This window comes from Grammomys surdaster, unplaced genomic scaffold (genome assembly GCF_004785775.1).
Source record: "Grammomys surdaster isolate TR1022 unplaced genomic scaffold, NIH_TR_1.0 66, whole genome shotgun sequence".
Classification (NCBI taxonomy): Eukaryota; Metazoa; Chordata; class Mammalia; order Rodentia; family Muridae; genus Grammomys; species Grammomys surdaster.
Window position 1 is genome coordinate 4,143,882 of NW_021604568.1, and position 15,936 is coordinate 4,159,817.

A 15,936-nucleotide genomic window follows, 5' to 3' on the forward strand; every position below is an offset into this window, starting at 1 on the left:
TCTTCTTCTTCTTCTTCTTCTTCTTCTTCTTCTTCTTCTTCTTCTTCCTCCTCCTCCTCCTCCTCCTCCTCCTCCTCCTCCTCCTCCTCCTTCTGCATTGACAAGGAGCTTTGTTATGCCACAGAACAAGAAGTCTTCAGATGAGATGTGTCCAACTTGGTTAAACAGAAAACTCATAGAGGGTCTTAGCCTGGATTCCACAAGTTGCACATCCAAACTGTTTTACACTTCTGTTCTACCTGCCTTGAGTTATCAATGTTATTTATTTTCTGCTCTCATAGTGATTGGGTAACTATAGAAATCCCAAACATCCAAACAGGAAGAATTGTAGGCAAAGTTGGGTCAAACATAAAAATATGTACACACATATGACCATTGTTTAGAGCATGCAGATGTTTTACCGAGTATCTCCCTCTGAGAATGTTCCAGAAGCTTGTAGAACAGAGGATTATTTGGGTCTCCTGTAACTTCCACCACTGAAAGGAGATGGAAAATCTGATGGCTGGTATCAGTAGACACTTGAGGATAGCTTTGCAAAGACAGAGAGATCAGAGAACTCAACTGCCAGGAGCCCCAGAAGTTACTGAGTTACTAAGTATCAGAATGAAACTAGTTTGAGGCTAGCAGATCTATTCATTAGCCTAAATGTCTCCTTGGATTTGTGCAGTAATTTGGTTTTTTTTTTCTTCTCTGTTTTGTCCCCCTTAGGAATTCTTGCTCTGTGACTATCCAGCCTACACCTATGCCCAAAGAAAGATGCCTATATCTTAACCTCCTAATTCTTGATTTCCCTGTCTTTTTCTTTTCTCCTATCAGTCTCTTTGTTCCCTGACCTTTCTCCTTTCCCTCAACAGGCAGTCTCTTGTAAACATTCAGGGTGGCCCTTCTCCTCCAGATACGATGCTCATGGGTGCAGACACTCAGTGTCTCTAGCAAGTAAAGTTGTAGGAAACTTCCTGTGGCTTCTATTTCTACTCTTCCTATTCCTTTGTGTAACTGTGTCACAGGAATGACTTCAGAAAAGTTCAGCAAACCTTCTAGAAACATCTCTGGCTCAAAAGAGCTTTCTAGCTCAAATCCCAACCAACCCAAAATGTTCATGCTGTGCCAGCGAGGCAAGCACTGAGCTAGAGGGTTTCTTATCAGTCCTCTCTGTAGGGATCGGAGCCGAGAGCATGGGAGCCGAGAGCATGGGAGCATGGTCAGTGCCTCCCACCTATCCACGTGCACCAGAGCTCCCATATGACAGTGGAATGCAGAATCATTGGGAGGAGTCTTGTACTCGCTGGAAGCACCAGAAGGAAGGGCTAGCCAGGGCTACATAGTGAGACCCCCACCTCAAGCAACCCTACCTCTCCCCCCACCAAATATCCTATGGTCAATAAGCACAGTTTTCTCTTCTTTCCCTTCTAGTTGGTTCCCTGGATCTGATCCTTGCATGTCCCTATACAAGTCTAGATGGACATTTATGGCCCAAGTGTGTATTTCAGGTCCATATAGGAGAGTGAGGTTTCAATTAGGAACACTATTTTTGAGATTCTAAAGCTCAATTCAAGTGATGTGTTAACGAGAAACTCAGATCTAACTGTGTGAGTCTCTGATAGTTGTTCCCTTGTGGGTGATCTGGTAACACACTTAGGTACCAGGCCCCTTTCTTACACACAGTGGCTGTGACCTGCCTTCCCAGAGTTCACCCAGAGCCCTAACAGCGTCCCACTACACCTGAGGTCCTGCTGCTGTACCTGGTGATCAAAGGAGTCTGCTGGAGAGGTGTCAGTGCAGCGAGTTCTAAGAGGGTTTCTCCCCCCACTCCCCCCGGTTTCAGTTTGGAAACTTGCCTAGAGTTGTTTTTATTGACTGGCCACATTTGGTGGATGACGGAAATAATTTAAATATATTCATTCATTCTTTCTTTCTCTCTCTCTCTCTTTCTTTCTTTCTTTCTTTCTTTCTTTCTTTCTTTCTTCCTTTTTTTTTGTTGTTGAGATAAAAAACTAGTAGTAGTATTGTCGGTCCTGATAGGTTTCTCAAACCCACCAGACTAAATGAAGAAGAATCTGCCATATCATCCTCCTAGCCAATCAGAGACACCCACGCCAACCCTCTCTGGACATCCCTCTTTCTTCTTTTCCCATGCTAGAGCTCTTTAAAGGGCCTTGTACCAGTCAGCCCTCAATGTCTTTGCCTGACCCAGGGGCAGCCCGATTACCTTTCTAGGGTAAATAAATCTCCTTTGTGCTGAGTATTTGGTATCCAGCTGTGTTCTATGCCAACTCCGAGCTCTCCCAACCCCCTAGCTTCTGTAACCTGAGTCCTCTCTAGAGGTACCTCAGAGGCTTGTCTGGGGTATCTTGAAGCAAGATTCATGTTTAGATTTATTTTATTTCATGTGTATGCATGTTTAGCTTACATGTATGTATGCACACCACATGTATGTTTGGGGCCCACAGAGATCAGAAGAACCAATGGTTGTGAGCCTCCACATGAGTGCGAAGAATTGAACCAGGGTCCTCTGCAAGAACAAGTGCTCTTAACCACTGAGTCATCCGTCCAGCCCAATATTAAAGTTTAAATAGAAGGCTAGGGGGATCCATTTTGCGCAGTCTCAGCCACAGTGTGATCCTGCTGTGACCCATTACATCATCCCTGGAATCCCATAAGGTGATATGGCGCATTGTTACATCTGGGTGAAGTGTCTTTCCAGGAGCTAAGTCCTCCCTCCGGCTGGTGCCTTTTCCTAGTCAGGGAGTTAGATTCTTGGAGAAAGTCTCATTTCTGAGATTCATTGTTTCAACAGTCTAACAGTTAGACTGAGGTCTATTCATAATATCTTCATTTCTGCCTGGCTAGTTACATTGTAAGGTTTTTCTTCTGGTGCTGGGAATGTTCCTAAGCTAGGGGTGGTGTTTGTACAACCCTGTCAATATGAGGAATGCCACAGAAGTAACTTAAAATAGTTGCTTTTTAAGTTGTAGAAGTTCCACTTCGGATAAAACGTCATTCTCTAAAATGTACAGCCTGAAAAAGGAGGTCTTTTGCATGTAAAATTCTGTGAGAAATAAACAAAAATAAAACTTCAAGTAGTCCTGAGTCACTTGTCACCCATCATAATTGTTTTGAACACAGCATGAAGGTCCTTGTGCCCACAGATCTCCAGAGAAACCAGAAATGTTAAGGATTATCCTCTCAGAGGAATGGACAAAAACGTGTTCTTCTGTCCAGAAAGCTGAGAATTGGAGGTGATTGACAGCCTGCTGATCTGCATTATCTGCTGAGCCAGGCTACATCAAAACCCCACAGCCAAGACCAGAGGTGGCTACGAATCTAAATGACCTTTATATCACCTGTACAGCCAGGGCCCCCAAGCTCTCACAGCCAGGACCAGAGGTGACTGATAGTCCAAATGACCTCCATACTAGCTGCATGACCCAGACCAAGTCAGAGCCTTCCCTAGGCTCGTCTCCAGAACCCATCTTCTAGGAGGAAATAATGTTTACCCTGAGTTGAGTTGCAATGTAATCATGTTTCTTTGTGTACCTGGAATTGTATTACACCAGGAAAGATTTTTCAAAATTATACTGTGTTTAAATATGCTGGCAGTAATTCCCTGGCAGACTCTCTGAGGATTGATCCAGGTGGAGGATGTCAATCTGAAGTGAGTTTTCATTCTCATCTCTTCGAGGTTCACTCCCTGGCCGCCGTGAGCACCTGCAGGGGCTCTCTCACACAACTGGCTTCCTCTTTTCCTCTCTTGATGCAGAACACACAGTTCTCATCTCAAGCCAAACATCTGTGACTATGGCCAGGAACATAGATTTAAGTTCTGCCCAACAGCATGTTCTAACTAGTAACAGTTTCATGAGGTTTTTATAGTAACAGAACAAAAAGCTCATACATTAAAGTATTCTTTTTTTTCTTTATTTTATTGGATACTTTATTCACATTTCAGATGTTATCCCCTTACCCCATTTCCTCCCCGCCCAGGAACTCCCTATCTTATCCTCCCTCCTCCTGCTTCTATGAGGATGTGCCCCCCCACCCACTCCCACTCCCACATCCCTACCCTCAAATTCCCCCCACACTGGGTTTCCAGCCTTCATGGTAAAGTATTCTTAAAACTGCATTGTTGTGGAACTGCACAGGTGGCTTTTGCTGTTCTTACAGAGGACATGAGTTTAAATCTCAGCACCTACATTGGATGGTTCACAACAGCCCGTAACTCCAGCTCTGAGGATCTGATACCCCGTTCTGGTCTTTGTGGCCCCACACCCGGTACAGACATAGATAAATAATTAAGTAACTCTTTATTTTTTGTTTTGTTTTGCTTTTTGAGACAAGGTTTCTCTGTGTAGCTGCGAGTTTAGCTACACCACTTTGGCTCCCACCAGGTCCCACTCGTGCACCTGCCCAGGAGCAATCTGGATTCAGGGAACACACACACACACACACACACACACACACACACACACACAGAGTTAATTGTTAATTTTTGGCATGCTGAAACTTGCTTAAAGGCTGGGCACTCCTAAACCTCCGTGCTAGCAATTGCTCCCCTCCTGTACTCCTGAGACTCCTAAACCTTCCCTGCTACCCCAGGTCCCATCAGAGAAGTGGCCACTCGCCACTTACCGGAATTCTTACATGGCTGGTTAGCTTTCACTCTTGTAGCTCCGACATCTGATCCATCTTCCCAGTCATGGCTATTCTCTGTCTCCTTCCAGTTCCTAGCCTGCACAAATCCAAATGTCCCACCTCAGTCTACCTGTTCAACCATTGGCTGTTGGCTCTTTATTGATGGATCAAAAAAACCAATGGGGTGGGGCTGGAGAGATGGCTCAGCGGCTAAGAGCACTGACTGCTCTTCCAGAGGTCCTGAGTTCAATTCCCAGCAACCACATGGTGGCTCACAACCATCTGTAATGGGATCATTCATACCCTCTTCTGGTGTGCCTGAAGACAGCAACAGTGTAGTCATATACAGTAAATAAATAAATCTTAAAAAAAAAACAATTGGGGACAAGGACCTTCAGTGTTGTTTGAACACTCAGATTTTGGGCGACCGGATTAATTCAAATCTTTAGAACCAATCCCCAAGATCTCTGTATAGCCCTGGCTGTCCTGAAAATCATTCTGTAGACCAGGCTAGCCTCAAACTCAGAGATCTGCCTCCTATCTGGCATTAAAGGTGTGTGCCACCACCACCCAGCTAAGCATCTTTTTTTAATGTAATGAGTCACTGGGTTTAGAGGGTGGCTTGATACTGCTGCTCTTCCACAGGGCCCAGGTTTGGTTTCCAGAAGCCACTTGACCATCACAACTTCTGTAATTCCAGCCCGAAGGGACCTCCATGGGTAGGTACTGCACACATATGATGCACATACATATGGCCCAAACACCCATGTGCATAAAATAAGTATGTTTAAAGAAAAAAATTAAAAGAATTGTAAAAAAAAAAAGTATTTTAAAGCAAAACGAGTAATTTTCTATGACAGGTCTTGTATGTCATAGATTGGCAGGCTTAGTTCAGGGCTTGGTGGAAACTAGGAGGGGTCTGTGCACTCATAAAAGGATTTTACTTCATATAGATGTTAGATCAAACACAGAGATGGGCAGTGAAAGGGTGTTGAGACCTACAACATCCCAGCTCTCCAAAATCACACCAATGAAGGGTCTTGAGTTCGGGACTCAACGGGGACACTGAGGCCAACTGTTGGCAAGGTCTCTGATGCGAGCTAAGGCCCACAAGGCAGTGTGTGGGGTTCAAAGGAAGCCGGGAGCCTGCAGCCAGGATACCCTTGGTCTCTGGCAGAGAAGGGAAGGGGATCGTAGGGAAGGAATGTGTGAGACTGCAGATGTGGAGGGAGTGAAGAGAGCCACATTTAGTTACGGGGTTTTCATTGAGCAGTTTGTGTGCACCTGTGCGCGTTCATGTGCGCATGTGCGAGTTCCTGCGCACCACAGCCCTCTGATACCTCAGAGTCTGACAACCGAAGTCTGTGGGCTTCCTTAAGGAAGTGAAACTGACACTCATTACCTCCTGGGATCTGGCTGGGCACCTAGGGACTCTGTTTGCCTATTTATAGACTCACAGACAGGCAGGGCAGGTGTTGAGGTGGGGTAGGGGGCTGGTGGGTGGAGATTCAGTCACCATTTCTTCTATAGTAGCTGTAAGAGGCTTCTGTGGGTGGGCTGGCCCATCATCCCATAATCTTCAATCTAACAAGGAGCCTTGTAGAATCTTTGACACGGGTGGAGCTTGTTCCCCTCACCACAGAAATGCAGATCACATTTCACTTCCTCTAGTTGAGAAAGTTTACCACAGCCTAGCCATGGCTACTCATTGGTCCATGGAAAAAATGACTTGAGGGCTGGAGAGATGGCTCAGCAGTTATGAGCACTGACTGCTCTTCCAGAGGTCCTGAGTTCAATTTCCAGCAACCACATGGTGGCTCACAACCATCTGTAAATGGAATCTGAGGTCCTCTTCTGATGTGTCTGAAGACAGCTACAGTGTACTCATATGTATTAAATAAATAAATAAAAGTTAGAAAAGAAAAAAGAAAAAGAAAGAAATAAGTTGAAAGGGATAAGGGCCTCAGCTGAGCAAAGAGCTAACATTAACCAGCATGGGAGACACTGCCCCCTATTCGAGCCCTCTGTGGCAGAGGACAATGGGTGAAGAAGATTGGACAAAGAAAATGGCAGTTTCATCTTTGACAACCTCAGTATAGTCACAACCTACAGTAGCCCGTGGTCATTTATTTCGCAGCATAAACAGAACTTAAAAAGAAGTCCCACGATCTCTCCCTCCTCTTATCCGGTACTGTTTAGACACAAGTAGACGTTTCCAGTAAAGAAGACGCCTCAGGGGAGCTACCAACATGAGAATAGGGTAGACCGTGGTTGGAAAAGTACAGAGCCAATGCCAGTGGGCTTCAAGAGCTCAAGAGGTGAGCTTAAACTCAATTGTATGCGAAGTTGCGTCACAAGGGGAGTGGCTTGCATCACAAGGGGAGTGGCTAGGTTCTTAGAGAACAAAGGTTGCTTTGTGCAGGGCACCTGTGTACAAGGTCAGCTCCCTGCCATTGCGGGCTCAGGAGGCCGACCCCATCAGGCTATGAACAAAGAGAATTTATGGAAGTACAGATGGGTTAACCAGAAACAAAATCAACATCAGTCAAGGGAATGCACCATGGACAGAAATAGTGGAGTGTTAAACAGCAATAGCAGTATCTTAGTTAGGGTTTCTATTCCTGCACAAACATCAAGACCAAGAAGCAAGTTGGAAAGGAAAGGGTTTATTCAGCTTACACTTCCACATTACTGTTCACCACCAAAGGAAGTCAGGACTGGAACTCACACAGGGCAGGAACTTGGAGGCAGGAGCTGATCCAGAGGCCATGGAGGGATGTTATTTACTGACTTGCTTCCCCTGGCTTGCCCAGCTTGCTTTCTTATAGAACCCAGGACCACCAGCCCAGGGATGGCACCATCCACAATGGGCCCTCCCACCCTTGATCACTAATTGAGAAAATGCCTTACAGCTGGATCTCATGGAGGCATTACCTCAAGGGAGTCTCCTTTCTCTATGATAACACCAGCTTGTGTCAAGTTGACCCACAAAACTAGCCAGCAAAAGCAGCATGCCTGGGTGGAATGGAGGCATTCTAAAACAGTGGCTCTCAACCTGTGGGTTTCTACTTCTTTAGGGGTCCACTGGCTTTCCACAGGCATGGCCTAAGGCCACTGGAAAACATAGCAAAATTACAGTTATGAAATTAAAAATAATTTTACGGTTGGGGGATCACCACATCATGAAGAGCTGTAATGAACGGTTGCAGCATTAGGAAGGCTGAGAGCCACTGCTATGGAGAACGACCCTTGTCACCACCCACCAAGACACTTGCATCATGTCTCCTGCTATCTGGACTGCTAAAGCAGTTAGTGGAGTTTCTCCCAGGAATCTTCTGCTGGAACAAGGAGAAAAGCTGACCCTTGGCTGCAGGTGGAGAGAGAACTTGTCTCCCAGAAAGATTTCACACAGTGCTAGCAACTTAGACCACCTCACTAATGAGGCCAGGATGGGCCACTGAAGGGTAGGACCAAACTCTGACCAAGACTTTATGCATATGTCTTGCCTCTACCTAATTAAACTTTGCCACGTGTCAGGACTCTGAAAGATGAGCTTGAAGAGTCACTAGTTTGTCCTTCCCAATGTAGCCATGGTGACTAAATCTCCTTTTTCTTTCTTGTTTCAAATTTGCATTCATTCCTTTATTGGGGCAGGGGGTGCGTGTGCTACAGAATGTTTGTGGGGGTCAGAGGGCAACTCACAAGGCTTGTTTCCCCACTTCCACTGTTGTAGGTTCTGTGAATCAAACTGATTGCCAGTCTTGGTGGCAAAAGAAGTAGGTGACTTCACCTGCCGAGCCAACTCACTTTTACAGTGAAAAATGGAATTTACTTCTATGTAGGGACATGCCTTAAGAGTTAACCCAGTTGGGTGGGTCCACGATCTGACCAATCCCCCAGGAAGGTGGAAACACCATTAGGAAGGTGGGCTCACCTTAACCCTTGCTGAGGAGGAGATAAAATAATTATCCCTTTACAGAGACACTGTGTAACTTTAATTTTTTTCAAAACCAATTTTTAATGACAGCTTTTAAACGCTTTAACCTCCCTTTTAGGCCACTGCTCACCAGAGGTAGTAGGAAAGAGAGGATACAGGGGAAGTGGATCTGTTCAGAAAGGTTCTTTGGAACAACTCCCGTCTGTGTTGTCTGGAAATCGGCAGTTCAGTTCACAGGTTGGCAGGCAGCAGCAGCTCGATCCATTTGCAAACACGTCATGGATACACCAGTGGTCCAGTTCAGTAGAGTTGGGTTAGCAACAGCGGTGACATAATCTAGCAGAGATAGCCAGGCCTCAGTCTTGGCACAAGTCTGCAGGAGGGACCAGGAGGAACACCAGGAGAAGTTCTCAGCTGTGCCTCTCAGGGAAGCAAAGATCAGCAAAGACTAGAGACCCACAAGCGTTGCACAGCGAGCTCTATAAGCAAGCCTAGCTCAGCCTCCATCATTGTCCATCCGAGTTATATTTATACCCTCCAGACATCATGTGTCCTCTTCATGCCTTGCCTCAGCATGTGTGTCTGTCTCAGTTGACATCATTCTGCCAATCAGCCCAAGTGACAAGAAACTGCAGCACTCCACCAGAAGGTTTTTTTGGTGCATTTCTCTCTATGGAGTCCCAACAAATGCAGCTCCACGTGCAATGTAAGGTGGGCCAATACATGTGTGTTGTTAGCAAAGAATTCTTCATCACATGTCCTTTCATGTGCTTGCTTTAGCAGAACACCCTTTCTCCTGCATCTGCTTCAGCTACACATTCCTTCGAGGGTCTGCCTTAGTCTTTCATCTGTGTCCACTTCAGCTAAACATTCCTCCATGTGTTTGCCCCAGCAAAACACCATCCAATGGACTTTCTATAGGACCATTATGTTTCCACTTCAACACCGAACTCTGCCTTCCAGAATCCGCACTCCCCAGAACAGTCTGTGCAGTACCATAAGGTTTGGCCAAGTCTACCATCCTTCTGATGTATAAACATGGAACTTTTCCTTTTTCTTTTTCCTTTCTCTTTCTCTCAAATGCTAAGTGTCCTTATTCTGGTGCTCTGGGCTTCAGTATTCTTTCTGAAAAGTCCCTTCTCCTCTGTGCAGCTACATGCCACTATATGGATGACCTCCATGCTGGCTTAACTCAAACAGCATGGCATTCTCCCCCTCTTCCCCATTCTCCTCTCCTCTGAGAAGCTGCTGAGAACTCCAGTTAGCCTGCCTTGGGGGGTCTTGTTTATTTCATATATATGTATATGTTTACGTATGTATATATTATTTATATAATGTTATTATAATTATCTATTATATTTGATAGTAAAAGTGTGAAGCGCCACAGCTTCAGAATGGCTAGTCTAACTGTACAGAAGTTCACTGAGATGTGTAGACTCAGGATCTGGTTAACTTGTGTTGTGATTTCCTGACAAAGGCCAGCTTTGACAGGTCAAGTAAACTGAGAGGAGGTGTGGAGTTGGCAATTAATCACTAGGCAGACTTTTTTCTGGGGGAACAAAACTTAATTTTCTGGGACTGCTGAAAAAACTCTCTGGGGCCAGCAAAAAAGAGAGAAAAATCACACACACACACACACACACACACACGCACACACGCACACACCCCACCCATACACACAGCCCACCACACACACACGCACACACCCCACCCATACACACAGCCCACCACACACACATGCACACACCCCACCCATACACACAGCCCACCACACATACACACACACACACCACCCATATACACACCCTACCACACATATACATACCACTCCCACACACAGCCCACCACACATACACACACACACACACACACACACACACACATACCACCCATACACACACCCCACCACACACTCACACACACACACACACTTGCACACACACACTCACACACACACGTAGATGAAGCAAGTTTCAAAAAGCTCCAACAACTTTATTTTTCCTTGTAGCCTTTTAATACCACCTAAGAAAAATTCTCTATGTAAGAAAAAGATTACCTCATAGCCACGAGTTACATATTCTCCAGAAACAATCACCATAAAAACATATTCTTCAAAAACAGATTAAGATCACTGCACAGAAGGAAATTACACCAGGATTATTGACTATACATTCTTCTTTTGAAACTCACACCTAACCAAACATTTCCTTTCGTCTTTCTCTTTACAGATTCATTGTAACCGCAAAGCAATAATTCTTTGTTATTGATTAACAAAGTTTAAGCAAGCCAGTCTACAGTAACGAGTTTCCTTATGCTTAGCTGATGACAATTTGTATTTATCAAGAATCAGATCATCATAAATTTTACATCTTATTTTTGAAGTCTTGTTCAGCTAAACTGGCTAATCATCTGTTCTCTATTCTTACACTCAGACTTATTTACTCTGTGTTCATACCTTTGTCTTTTCATGCAACACACTGAGACCTATGATTACATCCCTAGATCACATGACCCAGGAACTCAGACCCAACCTAGAATGAATTTTTTTTATTATTATTAACTTGCCCCACACCTATTTTTCTCTTCCAAGTACAATTACATGCTTGTAACGCATGGAAGCTCACTGGACTCCTAACCTATGCAGCCCAGGCTATTCTACAAGGAGGAGGCACATTCTATTCATAATTTTAACTTTATTATATCTTTCTGGCAAAACAATCTAAACCATCTCTTTTAATGTTCTATCCCCTACTCCTAACTTCCTCAAACTATTTAAATCAAATCAGGAATTATGTAAAATCATTAATTCGTTTAAACAGCATTATTCTATGAGAGTTCATATTGATCTGCAGGAAAATTGCCCAGGAGAGTGGGCTGTGTATTAGGATCAAGCCCACCAGACTATAGGCAGTGAGGGTTTCCCCACTTGGTCCAGTCTATTGGTGAGTCTACCTACTCAGATTTCCTCGTTTTGTTGTGGTAATGGTTTTGTTTGTTTATTGTTTGTTTGGTTTGTTGTGAGACAGGAGATTTAATGTATAGCACTGACTAGAACTTGCTATGCTGAGGAAGGGAGTCTCTCACTGTGAACAGACACCATGACCAAGGCAGCTCTTATAAGGACAACATTTAATTGGGGCTGGCTTACAGGTTCAGAAGTTCATTCCATTATCATCAAGGTGGGAACATGGCAGCATCCAGACAGGCAAGGTGGAGGAGGACCTGAGAGTTCTACATCTTCATCTGAAGGCTGCTAGTGGAAAACTGTCTTAAGCCCAAGCCCACAGTGACACGCCTACTCCAACAAGGCCACACCTACTCCAACAAGGCCACACCTACTCCAACAAGGCCACACCTACTCCAACAAGGCCACACCTCCTAATAGTGCTACTCACTAAGCCAATGGTATATACAAACCATTATGCTCTCAGAGATCCTCCTGCCTCTGCCTGCTGAGTGTTGGGATTGATTAAAGGTGTAAGCCAACATTCCAGGCTTTTTTTCCTTTTGATATACTGTCTTTTATCTCTAACATTTTGACTTTTCAGTATTTCTATCTCTCTTGATTCCAATTTCAAACTCTGTATCTATTCACTTAATTCATTCAGCTCCTTATCTATATTGTTTTAGTTCATTTAGGGTCTATTTGTATTCTCTTTGATTTTGTTAAATATTTGTGAGCCAGGTGTGGTAGCTTATGTTGTTAGTCCCAGAACTTTGGAGGCAGAGGCAGGCTGATTTCTGAGTTCTGAGCTCAGCCTAGTCTACAGAATGAGTTCCAGGACAGCCAGGGCTACACAGAGAAACTCCTTCTTGAAAGAAAAAAACAATATATCTTAATGATCATTCTTACACATTCCTTGTTTGGGATTTTATTTAGTTGACTCCCACTGGAGTGTAGAATTAGTATTTTTTATTCCAATGTGAGTTCATCCTGCTTTGGTTTTTATGGTTCTTATACAACTGCACCGAGGCTTCTGGGGTCATTTCACTGACTGGATATTTTTAATTAGTTATATTCTTTTAAAAACACTGCATTGTGTGTGTATGTTCAGTGTGCGAGAGGACAGGAAGCCGTGTGGTACAGTAGACATGTAGAGGTCAGAAGACAACTTTTAGAAGTTGGGCTTCTCCTTCCACTGTGAGATCCAGGGATCAAATGCAGGTCAACAGTCAGCTTGCACGGCAAGAGTTAACCTGCTGAGTGAGCTGTGTTATCCGCTCTGCCGTTAATGTATTCTTTCCTCTGATGCATTTGCAATAGTCCGGTGGGAGATTTGTGACAGAGTGACTAATCATTTAGAAGTTAACGCTTAGTAAATTCAGGTCTGTTCCCTACGATGCTCCCATACTGGAGTGTTAATCTTTCTGGCCCTCTTCTAGAAGGGAAATTTCCTAATTTTAGAAGCAAAAGGATAAAAGCACCAGAGAAATAATCCACTCTTTGTAGACACTGGACTTGTATAGTAGTACTTGGGGCTGCCGTCTTGCTAGCCTCTTACCTGGGCTGGGGCAGGTACCACCATCAGGAACTGGTAGCTGGTAGTTCAAGTAGTAAAATCATGCACATTCCTTGCTGAGAGCAAGGTTAATCAGAAACACAGCACCAGCTGGGGATGTTAGCTTACTGGTATAGCACTTACCTAGCACACCCAAGGCCCTCCCTGGGTTTGATCCCCAGCACCTACAACAATATACTGTCATTTGTTTTGTTTTTTCTATCCTCAGAAATACAGAAACAGCACCTAGAAGGAAGCCATTTGTGAACATAGCAGTTTTATTTGTAATAGCCAGAAACTGGAAACAACCTAGATGTCCCTTGACTGAAGAACGGATAAAGAAAATGTGACACATCTACACAATGGAATTCTCAGCTATTAAAAGCAACGGCGTCATGAATTTTGCAGATAAAATGGATGGAACTTGAGGATATCATTCCGAGTGAGGTCACACAGACTCAAGGGACATGCATGCTATGTACTCACTGAAAAGCAGATATAAGCCATAAAATACAGGATACCCACGCTGTACTCCACAAACCCAAAGAAGCTAAACAAGAAGGAAGGCACGAGGGAGGAAGCTTGAATCTCATTAGAAGGGGGAATAAAATAGTCATATGAGGCAGATGGAGGGAGGGAACTGAGAGGGAGGGGGTGGGAGGGGAATGCTCATTCAGCATCAGGTGTGGGGAGGGACAGGAGGGATGGCCAGATAGCCATGAGAATGAATGGAAATCTGCAACGGATGGGGCTGGGGAGATGGGGACATCTCCAGGGTGAGACAGAGAGCTGGGATAAGAGAGGTACTCAAGATTCAATGGGAGTGACCTTAGGTGTGACTCATTACACTGGGGATATGGAACCTGAAGGGGCCACCTCCTGTAGCCAGGCAAGAAACCCAGTGGATCGCTAGAGACACCAACCAACCCACAAAACTTTCAACCCCAAATTTATCCTGTCTACAGTAAATGCAGGTATGGTAGATGGAGCAGACTGAGGGAATGACCAACCAATAACTGTCCCAACGTGAGACCCATCCCACGGGCAGGCACCAATCCCTGACACTATCAATGATACTCTGTTACGTTGGCAGACGGAAGCATGTTGTCCTCTGAGAGGCTCCACCCAGCAGCTGACTCAGACAGATACAGACACCCACAGCCAAACAGTGGATGGAGCTTGGGAACTCTTATGGAAGAGTAGGGGAAGGATTGCAGTCCCTGAAGGTGATAGGAACTCCACAGGCAAACCAACAGAGTCAACTCACCTGGAACCTTGGGGCTCTCAGAGTCTGAACCGCCAATCAAAGAACATACATGGGCTGGACCTAGGCCTCCCCACACATATGTAGCAGATGTGCAGTTTGGCCTTCATATGGGCCCCAAACAACTGGAACGGGGGACGGGGGAATGGCTCTCCCAAAAGCTGTTGCCTATATGTGGTATTTGTTCTTCTAGATGGGCTGCCTTGTCTGGCCTCAGGGAGAGAGGAAGTGCCTAACCTCCCAGAGACTTGAAGTGCCAGGGTGGGGAGATACACAGGGGAGCCCACCACCCTCTCAGAGGAGAGGGAAGGGAGAATGGGGGAAGGATTGCGGGAGGGGGTGACTGAAAGGGGGCAGTGATCAGGATGTAAAGTGAACAAGTAAAAAAATTAAATTAAAAGCACCCACTGGACACTGGCAGCCTGGGTGCCCAGTAGAGCCCACGATCACATTTGAGGCCTACAGCAGCCTCGGAGACAGGTGACTACCTCTTGCAGTCAGGATTAGGAAACATTAGGAGACATTTTAAATCATCCCACAGTGAAGAAACTGTTAAGTCAGGACACAAACCCAGATCTGAATGACACTGAGGACAGCCAGGTCCTGTCCTGTTTCCCTCCCTAGGATGTTCAGCACACTGAAGGGGACAGTGCGGCCTGCTTCTTGGAATCAGTGACAAGATGGGTCACAGGGCCACTCATTAAATGGGCTTCAGGAAACTGAACGGGCTGCCCTCAGCATGCAGATCCCTAGCGGATACAGCAGGATTCTGTTGATTGTTACTGAACCGAGAGAGGGGAGCGGTGTTCACAGAGTCTCACAAGGATCAAGCCCCTTAAGGAGGCCTCTGCTCTCCCGTTTCTTTGTAAATCATACAACATCATCTGGTGAGGTTTTAGGGAGAGGTGACCGGGCGTCTCCCCACATTTAGGAACCAGACTTTCTTGGGATGCAATGTGGAAGTCTGTAAGACAGTTCCCTTTGGCGATTGTGTTGGTTTGGGAACTGTTGGAAGCATCCCAAGAATGGGCTGTCGAGAGTGGGGGTGGCTTCCTTCACTGAAAGGGTCATAAGGGAGAGCAGAAGGAAGGCTCGTGGGCAGGAAGCCTGCTTCTCCTGCCTCCCTGCCATCCCTCCTTATGCCTGGTTCCTGCAGTCATGAAGTTTTCCTGCCCTTTGCAGGCAGGACAGTGGCACTTGGAACAGCAGCGCCGCACAGTGGAAAAGAACAAAACTACAGCGCTATGCGCATCACAGGATGGGACTTAAAGAGCATGGGGCTGCAGGTGCCCATGTGTCCTGCAGGGGGCAGCACGTCCCTACGTGTTTACGTGCTGACAAGGTTGGCCTTCAGGATAGAAAAGCCACCTGTGTGCCAGGTCAGAAATGACAAGCTCCAAGTTCTCAAAGGAGAATGATAGCAAGCAAAATGAAGGGGAGAAGCCTGATAAAACCAATGTCTGTTACCTTCCCCCGGAAGGTAAAAGTATGGGCGTCCTCAACCTCCTGTGTGACTTTAAAAACAAATATTTAGGCTGAAGAGATGACTCAGCAGTTAATAGTATCTGCTGCACTTGCAGAGGTCCCGGCTCGAACCCCAGAAT